Raw genomic sequence first — 20,508 nt, forward strand, 5'->3', positions numbered from 1 at the left:
CCATCCCTTGTTAGGCTGCAATTGCGCATGCGGAAGTGATACAATGCAAAGGAATGAATCACACATGATTTGCAAACTTGCACCAGAGTCACCAAATATTTCATTATTTGGAGTATTATTTTCCTTTTATTTATTAAAAACTTAAACAATAAATTTCAATAGTCCGACACATTGTCACTAAATATTTTGGGTACCGTAACGAAAATGCCTTTGTTTTTGGGTGGTCCAAAAGGAACTGGCTCTCCTGTCCAGGAAGCCTTCTCGATTACAGCTTAGTTTGGCGTGAAATGTACCATCAACCTAATCAAATTTACCTTCAGGCTTAGTCACCATGTTACGTCATATAAATGAAATTTTATAAAATAACTTCTATGAAAAATCTTTAAATATGAGGATTTTATTTTCATTTAGAGGAAATAACTAATGCATTAAGAGTTTGAAATCATCATCCAACATAAAAATCTCATGCTCGGCTTTATTGAGACAAAAGACGAACGAGTGCAGTAATTTCATCATCATCATAAGTCAAGTATCTAAGATTGGTTTGACGCAGCTCTACATTTAGCTCTCCCATGCGTTACCCCGTTCCTAGCGACGTATTTTTTCTCTTTTACATCCCTCATAACCTGTCCTATGTAATTCATTCGGGGCCGTCCCTTGCCCTTCTTCCCTTCCACCTATCCTTCAAGGATTGTCTTCATCAGACCATCGTGCCTCAAAATGTGGCTAATTAAGTTGTCCCGTCTTCTGCTTAAGGTTTTTAGGAGGGTTCTCTTTTCTCCCACTCTTCTTAGTACTTCCTCGTTACTTACACGGTCGATCCATTTTATCTTCATCATTCTTCGGTAGCACCACATTTCGAACTCTTGACTTCTCCGCTGGTGTCAGCGTCCAAGCCTCGCTTCCAGAAACATTCTCCATATCATGTGATGAATTGTTTCTTTACTTCCACACTAGTATTCTCAGCTGTAAGAAGGTTCTTCTTTTTGCAGAAATCCCTCTTCGCCTTAGCTATGCCAGAGACTGTTTCGCTCTTGCTTCGCCCATCGTTGTTTATTGGGCATCCTAGGTAACAAAAGTCTTTCACCTCTTCAAGCTACAGTACTGTTACGATGCTTCTACTGTGATTAAACTATTAACTGAATTCATTTCATATCCCTTACTTGATTATTTTTACACCGTCTCTGATTTCATGAGGCTTACCTTGTATAAGACATTTAAGATATGGTGGATTAACTATACGCGCCAAAGATTTGATTCCAAGATTGTCTGAGACGCAATAAAAGAGCGCAATCATTCGCAAGCGATCAAAACGAAGTGGCTGATGGGAAAACAGGTGACGGGTGATTTATTGAAACGTCAAGCTCTCCGCGTGAAGCTCAGCTCATTTAAATCAAATCACTCGACGCTAAAAAAAGAATGCATGCGCTCTGATTTTTAATGCATATGAAGCAGAGTGAATTTTTTTTGCAGAGTGAAAGTAATTTTCCTTCTTTATGAGTTTTTTTTGTCTAAAGAAACAGTTAATTTCAGTAGTTCACAGAATTGAAAAATGCGAGTGCGCCTTTACTTCTGTCACTTGGGCGTTTTTCGTGTAGTTTAATCCATATTTCTGATCTACTCTCTAACACTTGTTCCCTGGTAAAAATGAGTTTACCTGTTACACAATTACCAAAAATGTGAGTTAGTCCATAGCGATAAAAGGACAAAGGAAGACCGCTATTAGAGAGGAAATGTCAATCCTCATCGAGTGCGGCCACTTTGTAATTTATATTCAAAATTGTCAGGGAAACATAATGAATGAAGATGAAAATATAAAGAGGACATGGAACCTCCAATTGCGTGGAATTATAGTGTTCTTTTAATTATTAAGCGTAGCAGTTGACGATTGTTTATTTCCGATGACAGGCAGGTCATATAAATGTAAACTCAGGAGCAATAAACTTTTCCTGGATCAAGAAAACATCTCAACTCATATTTGAAATTAAAATCAGCTTGGTATCATAAGCATCTCATAGGAGTAGAAAAAACTCTATTTTTATTTATAAATTTAATTAGCAAAAGGAGAAAAAATTAGAGATAATTTGAGAGAGATTTGAGATATTATTGAGGCTATGAAATATCTCAAATTGAGAAAAAATCTTAAGATAGAAATGTAATGACTATTAAGTTTTATTAATTTCCAATTGGCCTCTTGGTTAGTAAAAGCCATCATAATTCACAATTATCTGCGATAAAAAATTAAAGATAAAAGAAGAAATTTTTTTCAAAGGAAAATGGGACTTCTGAGGAAAGAGGAAAAAACACAGAAAAAGCCTAAGGACACATTTTAAACTGTAAAGTGGCTTGATAACTCAGCTGTGTCATTATTAGGGCAAGAAAAGTTTGACATAAACAATTTAAAAATTTATGCATGACTGGATAATATTTAAAAAAAATCATGTATAAGTATGTATAATATTCAGGAATTCTTCTGGTGCTTTAGACCAGGTCAGTTCAGTCGTATTGGCTCACGTTTCGGAGAACGACTTGTCTTCCGTTGTCAATGCTTGTTACAATCTGAATGACTAAATTCACACTGAACCAAATTGACCGTTTGGCGAGTACAACAATAAAGTTTAGGTGTCGTCCGATTGGCTGATGGTCTTTTTTAAGTTCTTTATTTAATTTACTAATGTTGATTATGCAATTGATTCCAAGTGTCCAAGAATTGCTATAAGATGAAAGCCAGTATCAATATTGAAATATTTTGGATTGAGGCGGATCTCGATGGCTTCTTTAATTATGCGGTTCCAGTAGCATTGAGTGTGGCAAAGAATTTTGGCATCTCCCCATCCAATGGCATTCATTAATTATACTTCATCATCTTCATCAATACTGTGTTCTCCCACAACCGACTTCTCTGGTTGAGCTAATATCCAGAAAAATGTTAAAATACACGCTGATTGAAATTTGAAAAAAAATTTACCCATAACAGAACACTCTTTTTTTCAGGAACCCTAATTCGAGGAATATGCTTTTGGAGTATCAAATTAAAACAAGTAGTTTTTCATCTGGAATAGAATTTGAAAAACAAAAGCGAATGGAGGAAGCCATGAGCTGAATCTCAAATCTGGCGTGAAGAATTTTAAGACCAAAAAAGTGGTTGAATTGTGACTGGGTGAAGAAGGGAGAATTATTTGATAAGGATGAAAGATGGCATGAACTGATTATGTCAATACAACAAAAAATGGAAGAAAATAGCAATTTTTAGCAATAAATCAAGCAGCAAATGTCTCAGAGGTATTTCTAGTAGGAAATGAGAGTGGGAATCCGTGGAAGATATTGATAATGAATAAGAGTTACACTAAACAGTTGTGGTTGGAGAGAAAACAGGAAATTTTACACTTATGTTCCTCTCAGAAAAAATACTGTGATATCCAGTTAACAATAAGCCAAAAAACTTACACAGAATGACTACCGCAGACAAATTATTTGCGGTCACAGTTTTTACAGAAAAATCATAAAAGACACTATCCTTGAACCTCGTATTAGATCCCGAGGGAAAGTATTTCAATATATTAATGAAATAATTCAGAAACGCGAAAGATTATTTCAAAGAAAATTCACGAAATTTTATCAGCCAGACGCTATCAGTTTTAATGGGAAAAGCACAAATAGTCTAGATGGTTGATAATGATTCATATGATTAATTAAGAACTGAAGTATTTCACTCTTTCAACCAGAATCTCATCACACACGCTTTAAAATTCAAGCGGATTCTAATGAGCAATCAGGGAAGAATCATTTCACAAATTTGTCACAAGAGGGAGTCCCCAGTTTGAAGTCAGTTTTTCGAGGATGCGCCAGATTGCTTCAGGGCACGTCTTTACAAGGATTCTCAATAGAGGGTGCGGCCACCGCTTACCCACTTGATTTGCCTTCGCGAGGGGTTTGTTGTCTTTGGGAGATGTTGTTCGACGAATACGTTAGCGCACGCATCAACCGAATGAGGATCACAAGCTCAGGTCGTCTGACCACGGATTACGATTATCTATCGATTTCGGACAAAATGCAGAACTTCCACGGTAATTGTAGATTCTTTCATTAGAAACTTATACATATTTTTTTCAATGAAAAGCAATCGATGTACCTAGATAATAAGTCGAATACGAATCATGAAAATCTTCATTTTTTCTTGAGCCATGCGTTTAGAACGGATATCGAGAATACTCGATTTTACTATTGGCTCCTTTTATTTTTCCAATTAAATTTAACTGTTTATATTTTGTTCATAAGTAACGGGAAACTAGCATTTATGATATAATTTTTCATACGCAACACACTTTTAGACACTTGGCATATATGTTTTCGAGGCTGTTACTTTGACGTTTTAGCATCACACCAAAAAGGAATACTAACATCATACCTGAGTAAGTACAAAAAATTACATTCAAAATTACACAAAATTATAAACCATAGCACTTTAAAGAGAAGAGTGAATATATATATAAGTGCTCGGGTTGAAATACCTGGCGGTACGAGGGATTTAAAAACTGTCGTACGCAACGTGTAAATCGGAAGTCATCGACTGAAATTTGGAAATCGCCGAAAACGTAGGAGGCTATTATTGAAGATGGCTGGGATCGAATGAACATTGTGCGGGAAAAAATAAGGAAATAAGATAAGAGAAATCAGTCAAGGATGCTCGCTTTTGCCATTCAAATTAATCTGCTATCATAGGAGAGGGACTGAACACATCATTAAATACATTTTTCATTGCATAATTTTCTCTCTCAGTAAGAACAATCCTTCTTTTAGACATAATGGGAATATATTTGTCATTACGTACTTTTCTCAGTAAGTAAAACCCATATTTTTGGTGTAATAATTATCAAGAAATATTCATCGAGAATTATTTAAAATATATTCCAATCAAAAAATATATTAATAATCTTTAAGTCTCATGCTTGGTTCTGATGTTGTAGGGGCTATCACGTTAGCCTAACACGCGTAAGGTCCGCAAATAAAGTTAAAAATTATCGGGCTATCAAGCCTTGAACTGCTCAGAGACCTAATAAGAAACTCAATTTAGAGCCACATGCGAGCCCGAATTTATTTTACGCAAACTGGAAGGAAGCCGCTGACGGCAAACTACTGGAGAAAGGACAATGCTTGTCTCTACCAAGTTATATTAGCGAAAATTGGAAATACAATACAATTCAACTAACAGTAAAAGTTCAATTCAACTGGCTCCTGGTGAGGAGTACTAATAATTTTTTCGATCCTAGTAATCAATGAATGTAAAATAATTGCTTGGAAAGGTATGTAATTGTACAAATCCAAAAATGCTGCATACTCCGATTTCTTTACCGCCGGTGGAGTATCGATACGTTTTTGATTGTGAACTTGCATTAATGTTGGGTTTTCCTCATATTTGATTTCAAAATGACATAAAAAATAAAAGTCCTAGTCAAGTACGCAAAGAGAGAAGACTGAATAAAAAAATATTATTAATTCAGGCGAGCATTTGATGTCCTCATCGGAATGATTTCTTGTAAAATATGAAAGAAAAAGATCATACGGAAAAATAGAGTCATCGGCTGACAACACTTAACGATGGTGAACTAAATAATTTGGCTCACAAAATGTATGATGCGGTACCGTTAAATGACTTTTATTTACATCAATTTCTAGCTATAAAGTAGAAGACTATCTAATTTTATTGAGCAGCGGAAAATTGGAAGTTATTGAATACATTTTCATGTAGTAAATGCATTACGCATGCAATGGGACCGCATTTTCTTAAGGATGCTAACAAAAGGCCGTATCAAATAGCAGAATGCCTAAAACAATGAATGTATTAAATGATTATGATTAATTAATGTTTAAAAAAATTTAAGGTAGCCATAGTAATCTTAAACTTTTGAAATCACTATTTGTTGAAATTTTGGTGTAAAGACAAAAAAGATATTTAAAAAATTAAAGTATTCTATCGGTGGAGAGAGGTCTACATTGAGTGTTTTGCGAATTTACTCGACCATTGAATACATTTTTCATCATATACTTTTCTCAGTAAGAAAAATCCACCTTTTGGATATATTAGTTCTAAAAATATTCATGGAGCATTATATCTAATGTATTCTATTAGTTATCTTAAGGCCTTATGCTTGGATATGATGAAGTAGTGGCTATCACGTTCGCTGAACACGCGCAAGTTCCGAAGATAGAGTTCAAAATTATACATATATTCGTATTGATTATCCCTAATTCACAACAAGGCATTTTCCCTCACATTAAATCAGTAAAGATTACGCTCGTTCACGCCCACCTCCTTCTCCGCTCACTAAACATTCTTCTCTCTTCAACATCCTCTCCTCGCTTGTTTCTCGATCCATTCGAATCCACCCACTAGAACTTCCTTGCTCTTGGTCCATCTAAAATTTTCTTCCACACCCGCATTTCCAACCCTTCTGCCATTTCGGGTCCTTGTCCTTAGAGTGTTTCCGAACCATAGATGAAGGCTAAGAGAAAAAAATCGGTTAGCTTCGGTCTTTCTCCATCTATCACACGCTAGAATACGCCCCCCTAATTCGGCTGGGGGTCTCCAAATTTCGGTATTGACGGAAGGGAAGTGAACTTTGATTGAAACGGCATAGCATATGTAAGATGGTATGTAACGGGTGTTATGGAGGGCCAGGGTATAGAAATATGCAGCAAAAAATGGCTAAAATCGGATGTTCTAATTTTTTCGCAATGTTCCACCACCTAAAATTTTTTTCCAATTCACTAGCCGAAAGATATTTAAAAACGACCCCGGAAAACATTTTTTCTTTGTGGCCCTCTCAAAAATGTATCATAAAAACGCACGCTAGAAATTTTCAAATCGATGCCATTTCTCCATGTCCCACTAAAAATTGGGCATCTTCTCCATTAATAAAGGTTTTATGCCGCAAACAGAATAAAAAATATGCCTTCTAGCCCGAGATGCCTAAAAAACAGTGAAATCGTATTTTCGAGCTAGCCGGCCCTGGTGGGATTCTAGCGGGCTGGAAGTATAGATGTCAGTGAATTGATGTCAAAATATGACGTTAGTGATCCTATTTGATTCCAAATCGGATGCCCGAAGTACGGGGAAAATCCCGGAGGGAGGACTTATCACCCTCTCGTTCAGCCATGCCCTTTATTTTGTTGGTCGTGGTATCACATGATATTCACCAACACTTCCAGGATATAGGGGCAGCAATGTTTATGGGTTACACTCCAAGTTGATTCATCTTCGTGACGACTACATCGCCCGCGTTGCAGGAGGCGTCTTCAGGTTTGAAGTCAAAGACGCGAAGGACAACCCGGAAATCTTGCTGCGCCAACTGCGCCATTCCGCGGAATCCCACATTAACTTCCAGAATATGTATACATTATGTATTTCTATTCGAGCTACGAATGACGATTTTCGTAGTTTAAGACGAAAGTACTCATCTTCCGAAACTATTTTACCGTTGATGCATAAGGTCTTCCGGATGGTGCTCAAAGGATTGTAGTAAGTAGGTAGCATGTAATATATGTCAATGATAATTGGGGGCGAATAGAAATAGCTGCCTTAAAAGAGCCACTAGATATACTTTTCGAGTAGCGCGTGTGATACCCGTTCCGAAAATTCTTACTGAAAAACTTGGAACAGAAGAAACACTTTTCCTCGTCTCTGAAGGTATTGATTCGTTTTATCTACGATGAATAACAGCTAATGCGGCTGATAAATACCTTGCTTGCAATTCTGTGTTGAATAAAGACACATCACCCCTACAGTTCTCGTGGTGTAGTGGTTATCACATCCGCTTTACACGCGGAAGGTCCCCGGTTCGAACCCGGGCGGGAACAATTTTTTTCACGTTTGTCGTAGCGGAAGAATTATTTAAAACGAGAGGTTTAATTTTTCAATTTGATTTCGAACTTTTTCAGGAGACTGGTATAAAAGCACGTATTTACCAATTAGTTAATTATTTAATTTTAATTTTCGAGTAGAAAAATCACATAAATGCACAACAACAGTACAACTTATGTGAATACGAAAAGTGCTACTAAATATCTCCACCTCTTTGCTTGCTGATCGATTTATATACGTATATTTCTTCATATATTACTTAGGGGATAATGGAGATGATTCGTTTTTTTACACATGAATACACATCCCAAATGTAAGACTAATATATCGGTGTAGAAAAATTATTAAATCATATAATATTAATATATACCACCTACTGAAATAAACAGAGTAAGTGTTAATTAGTTAAAGACTTCAGGAAAACGTTCGTTTTCAATTAAAATATAATTATCCATGCAAAAATTTGTAGTAAACTAAATTATTGGTGATGAATCCGCTGAGTTTGGAATGAAAAAGGTTTCGAGTATGAATGCATCGAATCGCATGAGCGTTGCCGTTTCCTTGAGAAAAACGGTAGTACTTGGTTCCTAATATACATAAAAAATAGGGAATTGCGCTTATTTCATTTATATCAATTTATTAAAAGACGGTATTCGTTCATTGAAAAAGTATCTTTTACAAATGCCTTAAAAATAATAAACAGCTTAGTGATGACAGAGACAACGAGAAATAATTCATCCGTAAGTTTTGGCTAGAATCAAGGTGAAAGCAGAAATTCAATGAGAACTGAAGGTAACATGAAGAAATAACAATTTGATCGTTTCGCACGAGTTTTGGACATTTTTTATTGACTATGATCACAGCAGCCGCTTCGTAATAAAGCTTATCTAATTGAAATAATTCAGTACATACCTTGTATTGTTGTGTAAACTGTAGACAAAATTTAGCGAGGAGTCAAGCCTTAGCACTAAATTCACCGAAACTCGAAAAAATAATCATAACTCAATAAAAAATAATATTGAATATTGAGTTATATAGAATATAACAGTGCCGTATCAGTTAGGCTTGAAAATCCACGTCCATAACCCCTTTGGCTAGTGGTAGCTTGCTTTGATATTTGAACGCAAACAGCATATCATTGGTAAGTCGTAAATATTTTACTTTTCAAACTGACCATGGTTTTTCACTTTGCGTCACATAGTTCGCGCAACTGTGCTATCTAACATTAGCATGCTAGATCAACAAATATAAAATCGTGGAATATATACTTTTTTCCTGTGAATACGGATATAAGCGCAGCCTTCGGTGGTCGAAAGATCTAAAAGCGATTATTTTCGTGAAATAATGCAGGGTAACATACTATGTACTAAGGTTTAATTATGCTTATAATTCAGAGAGAAGTTGGGAAGGCGAATGAGAATATAAGAATATAAAATAAGATTTCGAGGGTGAAATATTGCTTTGTCAACGATATTAAGAAAAATTCGAGTAAAATCTGTGAAATTTTCTTGTCAACGTCCACATTTATGCCCACCTGTGCCCGCATGGCTGTTAAGTACGGCCATCAAAAACACTAAAGAATGCTTTCGGATAAATGATTCGAAATTCGTAATGTTCCACACAATGTTTTTTAAGCTCCATGCATAGATTCCTTACTGCATAATGTTGCATTCAGTTTAAAAAAGTTGATCACTGCTCATATTTTACGCTGTAACTATGGACATAAGTTTTAATAATTATTTATGTTCTACGATTTGATAATATATATAGGTATACAGCAGGAGATAGGGTTAAAAATTTACAAGCTCAAGATATATTTTACGCATATCAATAGCAAGGACGTGCTAATAGGCGTAATTCCATAAAATTTGCATTAGTTAATGAGTCAGGCAGATAAAGTTTTAAGGCTGTACCAAATCAAAATCGATACAACGTGCCTCGAAATCAAATGAAACAATATGAAAGATACGAAAATTGATTCAAGCACAAGTACATAAAAGATAGATTAAAAAGTAAAACTTTGTTGCATTGATGTATATTAATTATTTTAAATATAGAAACATCTAATTGTAAAAAAAGTCCATGAGTTTAGGTAATTAGTAGTCAGCTAATTTCAATCCGTTCATCACGAGGCAAGAAAAGTTACAGGAAGCTAGGAGGGAATTAAGGAATCGTACGTGCTCTAGAGCACAGTCGCTCAGCGGTGGTGCTATTTTTGGAGCGCCATCTTCACTTGGCTCTCGCAGGTCGTTGCGTCTACCCCTCAGCACGTGAGTCTGACTGTTGTGGCACCACCCCCAGCACAGCGAGCGGTGGACGAGGCGAAAATAACTATCTGCGGATGCTACGAGAGAAAGAATAACAAGCCTCCCAACCAGGTGATGCCTCCGTCTCCTCAGCAAGTTCCGGCCACAAAGGGTTCCAAAGCTATTTCCCAAGTTAAGCAGATCAGCGATTGCTCGCTGTGTTCTCGTAATGTGCGCCGCGAAGTTCTTTTTACGACCTAGGTTTATACATATCATCGGCTGCCAGGCCCACGCTTCATCGTAAAAATTCACGTAAACATAAACGGACGATATTCAAGACACGAGGAGTATTTTTAAACTTTCACGGCTGGAAACAAAAATAACCAATAAAGTAGGGTATTTACTGGGGTCGGAAAATTATTATTGCAAAATGGTGTCAGTGATTATTTTCGGCTCCTGAGAAAAGATGCACCGCTTATTATGGCCAAAAAATTATTCAAATGCTTGCTGTTTATTCCAATAGGCCCAAAGGCAACAATATGTTATCTAAAGTGGAAACATTACAAGAATTTTGAATAGAATAAATTACCCGGAACCCATCCGGAACATGATTGATCATCTTATTAATAATATTAAAAACTCTCACGGAATAGCTCTTCACGAGGCTCCTATTTTTTCAAAGGAAAAAAGTTTAGAAAACAAGGTTTGCGACATTATCATCGAGGAAATCGTCCAGGGTGAAGGTTGATGATGCATAATTATCCAGTATTAATACACAATTGTAATTTACAATAATCTAACGTTTATCACTTATCATTTAAATTCAGATAAATAGAGGGTATTTATGATTGGAAATCCATGCTAGATCACTGATATCGTAAGTATACATATGTCTGCATGATAGCGAGGCGTCGGTACCGATATCTAGTTTTTCAGGACCTTCTCGCTAGAAATCACTATCTAGCTTGTTTAACTTATCGAAACTCTTTTCTTATCTGCACCTCCAGCCAGATAAAAAGAGCCCTATTCAAATACTCACCATGTGGCTCATTATGAGGTACCAGCTGTAAAGAGACACAAGGTGAGTTCAATTAGCCCGAATATTCAATTTCCCTGGGATTACTTTAAAAATTTTTCTATCCAATACGTCATACTACATCCTCAATCTGATGGCAATTAAATTCACACGCTGGTTCACGTTAACAAAAAGTAGCCATCAATAAGCACTAACGAGCCTCTTCATGGTCTTGCTTGTTACAACAACACATACTTACGATTAAACACACTTTATTGATCCATTATCTTCAGAGGTATAATATGAACTCACAGTGACCAATATCCAATTTGTCTCTGAATATATTGATCCCCTCACTTGCTTTATAGTCCCAGTGGGGTTTCATTTTCTCAAAAAAGGTAAACATCTTCGGGCAAGAGCAATGCCCGAGACGAGAAGACTCCATTCTAGGAGGTTAGAGTGTCAGAGTCAAGTATGTTAGAGAATTCACTCTTGCCGCATTGCGGGTGTGGCGAACGAAAAAGAGCACCTGCGGATTCAAGCTTGCCAAGACGCCCTAATAATAACAGACCCTTGCGAAGGACACTGTGCGACACCCACTGCTGCCTCCCTGCGTTCGTCACCTGCGCGTCCAGAATGATGAATGATGGGAGGATGCGCAATGAGCCCCTCCAGAGTTTTGGCAACGCTCATTAAAAAAAATTCCTTCTTTCACGTTATATTCGAGAACTTTTTCATGATGGAAGTTTTCAAAAGGATAGTTGAAGAAGTTTCAGTGCAGCTATAATTATTATTAAAGTATTCTACCGATTAAGGTAGTTTTGCATGGAGTATTTAAGAAGTTATCCTGGCAGTTTTCCTTTCCTTCACATACTTATCTCCTCGTTTCGTAAAAAGGTGTACTCCCTTTAATTCCATCCTATTCTCCTATCCTTCCTCTCCCTCATTTACCCAACGCTCTACCCTCTATAACTGTTTTCAACATATTTATCGCTATATTCATACCTTCTGTCTCCTCTGTTTCTCATCCAGAAGCTGCCTCTCCTCGCCCACCATGTTCAGCATTTCTTCGTTCCTCCTCCTCTCCGTCCACTTCACCTTCTCCATTCTTCTCCCCACTTATATCTCGAACGCCCCATTGTCTTTGCAACATGGATATAACAAATAATTTACCGCTCCGTTTTACTAGAATATTTCCTCTCGCCCTTGGTTAGAGGCAGATAATTTTACATTCCCGTAACAGCGTTTTGCATCAGAGACACCTGAATAGGTGACGGCTTGTATACCGTATAGGGTTTCCCGACGAGGAAAGTTCTAAGACTTACGTCCGGGTGAGGCATTCAGACGTGGCCTAGGAATAAGAAAAGGTGACGAAATATAAACTCACCACGAAAGAAGCCAGAGACTTATTTCATATTCGCCGAGAGAAAATCTCATCTTGAATGGGTTTCTCATGATTTCAAGCTAATTTTTATATGTATGGTATGTTAATTTTATGCATAGTCGGCAATGGAAATTTAGGGAATAAAGAAGTGATTGAACCGAAGATTAGCCATAGGGAGAATACATCTCTTTTAGACATTTTTGCGGTACTCTTCAAGCTAACCGTATGTAATGTGGATAGAACGAATAATTTACACAAATAGGACAAAAAGCCATTTAGCGTAGATATGTTAGGCTTCAAGAAAGCAATACCAAATGAATTTCGCTTTATAATAGTGAAGTAATCTAGCGAATGAGTAGGTATACGCAATGCCATTAGAGACAGTAGAAAGAGCAGGGAGCAAAGCATTTAATTTTCATACCAAAACAAATCAATGCATTACATGTCTGGTGGGAGAAGACCATGCAGAACACAGTTAAAAATCAGTTTAAAAGAAGTTCGCAAATGAATTAGCCGGGGCGGAATTATCATAACTTCCATTTATATTAAGTACATACATTATCACATGCGATATGTCATCGTGTATTATTTGGCTGATTATTATCAATTAAGAAACATAATTCTATGATGAACTGAGTGAGAAGCGAACTTATTTCGTAAAAAGATCCTCATTTAATACAAATAAATATCTTAAGTCTCATTAAAGTAAATATCATATTGCATGATCGCCTAAGCTATATTTTTCGCAATATATTTTTCACAGTTGAAGTTGTAGAGACCACAAATAAAAAGTACACGGTAGCGATAAAAATCATGATTTCCGTCAGTTTTGCAACCTTTTTAGCCACCAAAGGATATACATTTCACATTTATTACGCATGCGCGATTAGTCACAGGACGAGACTCCTTTGCGCTGTTCCAGAAACATAGAGAAAGTAAATAATTGCCTTCCCCAACGATAAGGTCGTAAAAAATGGCACCAAGGCCGCAGAAAAAATTTGACCCCGACGTGATTTGAACACGCAACCTTCTGATCTGGAGTCAGACGCGCTACCGTTGCGCCACGGAGTCACTCAATTCAAATGGCGAATGATAAGACATAATAATGAATTTAACGGGGAAAAAGATGGCGGGAAATTTAAAAGTGTATTGTGCGCAGCGGGCTGCTATATCATTTGATATTGTTTCCAATAGCAATCCATTCTCTTAGTTATCGAAATGAAAATAATACTGTTCATTAATCTAAATAATAAAAAATTTTCTAGAATATTTATTTTTGTCTTTCAATCTTACTATTTATATTACGTTGTAAGGAAAAACCTATCATAACGGTAGGGCAGGTATCGTCGTCGTACTGTCACGACAATAAAAATAATCCTCGGTGAAGCTTTAGAAAAGGCTCATCAATCAAACCGCTAATCATCGGCTTGTCTCTTATATGCCTTTAATTATTTTATATCTATTACACCAAATGATGCAATATGACTTATAAGAAATTTCAAGAAGGAACTCTTCGCCGAATGCGTATATTATATCGGTATTACGAAGAAGACATGTGTTGCTCCAATAAAGCATGCAGAAGAAATTGTAGATCTTTACTCTGTGGATTAATTGCAAGTGTACCTACATATATGAGGAACTCTTGAAAACGTTTTCTCCAAATACTAATTTCCATAAAATATTGAATTACACTCAGTTTTGGACGAGGATGCCCTTTGTTTACACCATTCGCATGGTCACCTCGGGAAAACAGCACGAAACTTAAATGACGGATTAAAATAATGTATGTATAAATGATGATACGGGGGAGAATATAGATATTGCAATCGGGAGTGTACGGGCATAAATACGGAAGTTGCATATAGAAACATGAGACGGAGGTTATGGAATAAACGAGGTTGAAACGTCCGAAGTTCATGACGTTTGAATTTGAAAAGTATTTTTTAAGACACAAGTGTTTCAATACTACAGACAGTTTAATTTAGCATAATTGTTTCTTGCGCCTGGTTATAAACCAATTTCAGTCATTGGTGATAATATCAAGAAAAATTACTTCAGCAAAGGTCAATAAAAACTGTAAAACTCTATTTATCTCTTCCCTTGTTTTATCCATCCTAATTATTTTCCATCGAAGTAATGTCTGCCCATCATTCACAGTAAAGCCATCCAATTTCTTAGAAATTTCCGTTAATCTATTTCGATTTATGCTTAATAGTCTAATGGCTTATTATTGAAAAGTAAAATGAATAAAGACCATAATACCTAATATTTTTATGACTAACAGCCCTTAAAATTGACTCTAAATATACCTACTTACATCCAAAATTCCAGCAGATTTTCGATGAGAGAGGCTGAACGGCAAGCTGATCGTTTGAGTACAAAAGGATGTTCCTTGCACATTCGGTCCGTGGAATTTGGCGCTCGGAGCGGCTGGTGCAGCGGCCATGTCTCGTTGAAACATCTTGAGCGTCAATGCTATGAAGTTAAAGTCCTCATTGGAGATATCCCTGGTCGATTACGTTTCGGGAAACCGCCTAGTCCCAATGGCTGGTCTGAACGTTCCTAAAAATAAAAAAAAACAAATATCGTGAATTTTTTATTTACACCCCTCATACCAAACAGCTAAGAAAATCACGTAATGGTGAAGAGTTGATGACAGAACAAACAACCCTCTTTCAGATCACTGGATGGGGAACTTCCAAAGATGTATGACTTAGCAACGGGCTGTGTTTCCTCCCATGCAGTGAAACCCGGGTTTTCAGCATTCCAGGTACCTATTATATTTGTGAAAGTAGACCATACAGTCATGCGCTTGAAAGTGAAAAATTCACTCATCTTTATCCACTGAAGCAAAGCGACGTAGTAGCCAAAACACCATCTTTCATGAACTGGATCCATAATGCATTATAGCGATTTTTCGCTGTATGGATAATATTGGATAATATGCATTATAATGGATATTTCACCAGCGTTTTCACACACTAATTGCACGACTTCAACTACGGCAACAATAGCACATCGAGGATGAAAGCTTCTCTCAATACTTTCAAAGAAAGAATGACCACTATTTCCTTCTCGTTGCCAATCGTCCTTAAAAATGCTTGCACGACGACCAGTCAGGGAAGTCTCAGTCATCAAATTCCCGAGTTTGATTTTTTGCTGAGGAAAGAAATTGCACCGATGGTGCAAGTACAATACATACTGTGCGTGCACAGGATGTTCTGGGGTATTCACCTCGAAATACCCGAGACGTTCTTTGTTTGAAAATTTCTGCAACAAAAGAAAAAAAATAAACTCTTGATGTCCAGAAATATCTCTTCATCGATCCATGCCAGCCAAGGAGTTCCTAATACGATTAGGCAAAGTCCATTGGGGACGAATGGAACTTAAATTCAGGAGGTGACGACATGACAGTTGATTGCAAGGCCTCATTTAAAGGCACGAAAAAATATTTTCTAGCGCGTTTTTGTTTGTATAAAAATATTTATTTGATAAAATTTAATTGAAAACTCCCAATATATGTTGAAAGTAATTATAACCATGCATGGATAGACTAATTTCAATCAATATTCGTTATCAAATATTAAATTTCTATGCAAGCGTATTTCCGTGATAGCCTTGATCTACATAGAGTGATTCATGCTAGGAAGAAGCTCAATTTTACCTACTCATACATGCACGTTTTATTTTCAATAACTATTATATGCTTTCGATAACGATGTGGCGTACATTTAGCACACCTAATGGATGCCAGTGATCCCTGCAAATCACCATAGGGATAGCTCTATGGGTATTATGCAGATGTAGATAAATTCTCTCTAAAAGTTTTTCATTTTCCCATATGACAATGAGTTACAATAGCGATTTAAAAAATTGTATTCAGATCCCTACTCCCGGGGAATCGAAGCATAGGTATTTATCATGAAATTCCATAGAAATGATGCAAAAAAATCGCCAGGTTATCGATTCTTGAAACTTAAAGTTCCGGCTTCCTTTCTGTTTTTACTTTCGTACTTATCGTTGATTTGGCGAGTAAGTGAGAACAAAGGCTGTCCGCCGCAATTTTTCTGCCGTCACTGCCGGATCCGTAATCAGTCCGAAATCATAATTGCTTTCACACGGGTCGAAATTTCTTCTCCGAATGTAGATGTAGATAAATCCTCTCTAAAAGTTTTTCATTTTTCCTATATGACAATGAGTTACAATAGTAATTATAGCGATTTAAAAAAATGTATACAGATCCCCATTCCCGGGGAATTGAAGCATAGGTTTTTAACATGAAATTCCATGGGAATGATGCAAAAAAATCGCCAGGTTATCGATTCTTGAAACTTAAAGTTCCGGCTTCCTTTCTGTTTTTACTTTCGTACTTATCGTTGATTTGGCGAGTAAGCGAGAACAAAGGCTGTCCGCCGCAAGTTTTCTGCCGTCACTGCCGGATCCGTAATCAGTCCGAAATCATAATTGCTTTCACACGGGTCGAAATTTCTTCACCGAATGTATTAGCCGAAAGGGCCCGCGTGCAATGCAAGATACGAAGTGATAAGTCGGTGTTGCAAACAAGCGCGAGTGCCAAGTCCTTCACTTCCTGAAATCCAAGCTGCAAAGATTTTTGGTTCGTCCCAAGAAGTTTTCTCTCACAAGGAAAATATGAAAATGGTCATACGTTTTTCTATCAGATTAAATAGACATAAGCACCCATATTCTTAAAAAAAAACTCTCCGCAAATGTAATGACAATAAACAACTGTGTAATTGAATGTAAATATATAATAGAGTTCATGAGCTTTTGCACAATACAATAATATGAGAAATGACTGTAAGAATTGATGCTCTACTTTAAAATATTTTGAGGAACTGTTGAGTCAACGAGGACCCAAATTAAGATCAATTTGACTGATACGACAACAAGTTTCAAATAGACAAGGTAGCTCTATGTAAATTAAAAATTAAATACTACTAAGAAGTAACAAGCAATAAACAATACGGAACAGTGTACATTACAAAAAGTAACTCATTTTTCTTCCTATCGATTTGGTTTAAGGATTGTAAAAACTTGCATGCATTGTCCAAAGGGAAGAACTGCATGAGTTAAAAAAAAACTTTTCACCTTGAGTTTCAGGAAGTAAGAAACTCGGTATCCACGTTAGCTAGTTGTTAATACTGATTTATCGCTGGTATCTCGCAATTCCACGCGGTCCCTCGCGGCAAACGCATTTAGAGAGAAAATTCGGTCGATGCCAAAGGCAATTATGATTACAAACTATGATTACGGAGTAAGCAGTGACCGCGGGGCCTTAGTTCTTTCTACCTCTCTCTCTCCAACGCACCGTTGAGCATATAAAAGAAAAAAAAGCAAAAGGCTTAACTTCAAGAGACATCACACGGGACATGTTATTTTTAAAAATTTTCCGTAATGAATTAGTAATTCTTGATTATCATGTTAAATATTTCGACTCTTTCAAGAATTTTAATCTCCAAAATTAACTAGTATTAATTACTCGTGAAGGGTTTTATAACCGAAAATTAATTAATCACATTTCTCAAAAGCTTAACATTATGTAGAGACAATATTTAATGTGCTACTTCAATTAGCCACGAAGAGTTTCATAACAGAAACTTTAATCACTTTTCTAAAAAGCTTAATATTATGTGGAGTATGAGCTGCAAAACATGCAAACTTTTATGGTGAATTCCATTCGAGACTAAGTTCGTTGTTTGAGTTTCATTTTTGGAATGCCGATGAAAAAAGCTGTACACATAAAAAAAATATAATCACTAAAGGCATTCATGTGATGTGCATTCACGGAAATATAATCAAAGTGCCGCAAAATTTATGGTAAAAATATATCACCAAATTTATTTGATTGCACCACGGTGACTGAAAAATAATCGGCATGTGAGTTTAATCAACATCAACGGATATCTTGCCAAATTTATTCTCTAAGAAAACTACCTCCGTCACAAAATTTTATTAATTAATAAAAGTATAAATATAATCGGTATCGGCACATATCATTACAAATATGCTAGGCGAAAAAGATATCAACACCGTTCTGATACGAATACAAAAAGTAGCTATCAATTTTTAAACATGTTTTATTCTGAGAATTTTAATATTTTATACCTTTGCTGCTCTCTGCTCGCTTCTTATTATAAAAAATGAGTTTTCATTTAGGATACCAACACTTATACCCGGAAAATATTCCTAGAGATTATATTTATTTATGCTGTGCACTTAATAGGGAGTGGAATAATTTTACCTCAATTATAAAATGAGTATTTTTGATAGCAGCGGTACAGTGGATATTAAAGAAAACGATTCTTATCTCCCTGATAATGAAAGAACCAAAAATTTCCCACCACTATCATTGGGAATTGCCAATCCACGAGAGCAGTTTCCCACGCTGCTGCCCATGAGGGATATTAGGCCGTCCAAACAGCTTCCAGCGACGCTGCCCCGGGCGCCTGGTTAGCAATCTTTCGTGAACGCTTCGCGGCAGACTGGAGCTTGTTTGACGAGCAGTAGGAAGGGCCTCGGGAGCCCGACGTCCTTGGATCGATGCATAGTCAGGGGCTATTCCGTGTAAATGCCGCGCCCTCAGGGGTTTTTCCCTCGAATTCGAGTAGCACTGACGCGTTCCGTTCGCTACGCTGACGAAATTTCGAGAAAGGCTCCCGAGTATCGCTTTATTATATTTTTTGAAAGACACGCCTCCCACTGTTTCATGATTTATTTATGTGTAAAAGTTACCACATCGGTCACCCACCTCTGTTTTTGGACTTGAAAACATAACAAAACAAATGGTTTCCGTACTACCGTAAAAAGATATTCGAAAGAGTAAACAGAGTTCACGCGGTCAGAAGATTAACCTGCTTACTAAATCAATGAATTAGGATCATATAGTTTGATTGAGATTAAATAGAAATGACGATTACAAATCAAGGGCGGGTTCAGCATCAAAAATGGGGGTTAAGGTGGTCATGACCTTTTTGAAAGTTTGGAATACCCCTAGGGAGAGAGGGGAGTTTTTACTATTAGAGCACTAAGCTCTACGGTGAATACAACTCAAACATCTCATATGTTTAAGACTTGTTGCCATGTGTTTGAATATACACTCCTTTTATTCCTTCACAAGGATAAAAAACTATTATACTAATAAAAATTAAACGCTTCGAATAACATAATTGGGGTGATTCACGACACCTGTTAACCCCCCGAAAAATTCACCCCGGTTTCAAATGTCATATTTATTTGATAGGTAGCTAAAATTAGTGAGAGTCATAAACGAACATAATCACAAGAGCTCTCGGAAAAACTGAATGGTTAAAATAAAAAGTTTCGGAACAGCTGGGAGATAGGAGAAACCTATTAGAGAAATCAATCGGGGAAACCCATAATTAATGTTTCCATTTCGCCATGGTAACGTCCTCAAGCTTCCCCAGTTACATATGTTTTTATTCATTTGGAATAGGCTATTCGGGCTCCCAGCCGGGTGGTCTCTCTTCATTCTGCCGACGTTTCGGAGCACGAGTCGGGTTCCATCCTCAGGGCTAATGGTGAGTGGATGAAGTTTGCCAGCTAATATACTCTTCAATTGGTTGTGAGGTCTAACGTGAATGGCCGGGAGGCAGCCAATCTTATTTTCCTAAGTGCCGATTTCCATACATTACTTAGTGAATACCCGGCGTCACGGTTGAGGGTGTTGCTTGTCAGCCGGATCTCGATGTATTCCTTTACCAGTCTTTCCCAGAATTTAGTCTCACGGCATAGAATTTTCACGTGGTCCCACTTCAGCCTATGGTAGGATTCAATGACGTGTTCTACAACCGCGGATTTTTCCGGTTGGCAGAGTTTTTATTCATTCGCTTTGATTATAGCCACTACGTCATAAGATTCATAACTTCAGAAGGAAAACAGCAGGCACATGCTCGCACGAACGGGAAATAAACACTCATTAGAAATTCCTCAATTCCATACGATGGAAATAGCAATATCTAAA

The 20,508-nt window shown here is 36.9% G+C and overlaps 2 non-coding genes across 2 annotated transcripts; one reads left to right on the plus strand and one right to left on the minus strand.

The window, feature by feature from the left end:
• The first annotated feature begins 7,784 nt into the window (after positions 1 to 7,784).
• On the plus strand, positions 7,785 to 7,857 carry Trnav-uac. The gene has a single exon. It is a non-coding gene; the product is annotated as a tRNA-Val (tRNA).
• Positions 7,858 to 13,505: 5,648 nt separating this feature from the next.
• On the minus strand, positions 13,506 to 13,577 carry Trnaw-cca. The gene has a single exon. It is a non-coding gene; the product is annotated as a tRNA-Trp (tRNA).
• Positions 13,578 to 20,508: the final 6,931 nt, after the last annotated feature.

This window comes from Ischnura elegans, chromosome 3, assembly GCF_921293095.1.
Source record: "Ischnura elegans chromosome 3, ioIscEleg1.1, whole genome shotgun sequence".
Taxonomy (NCBI): Eukaryota; Metazoa; Arthropoda; class Insecta; order Odonata; family Coenagrionidae; genus Ischnura; species Ischnura elegans.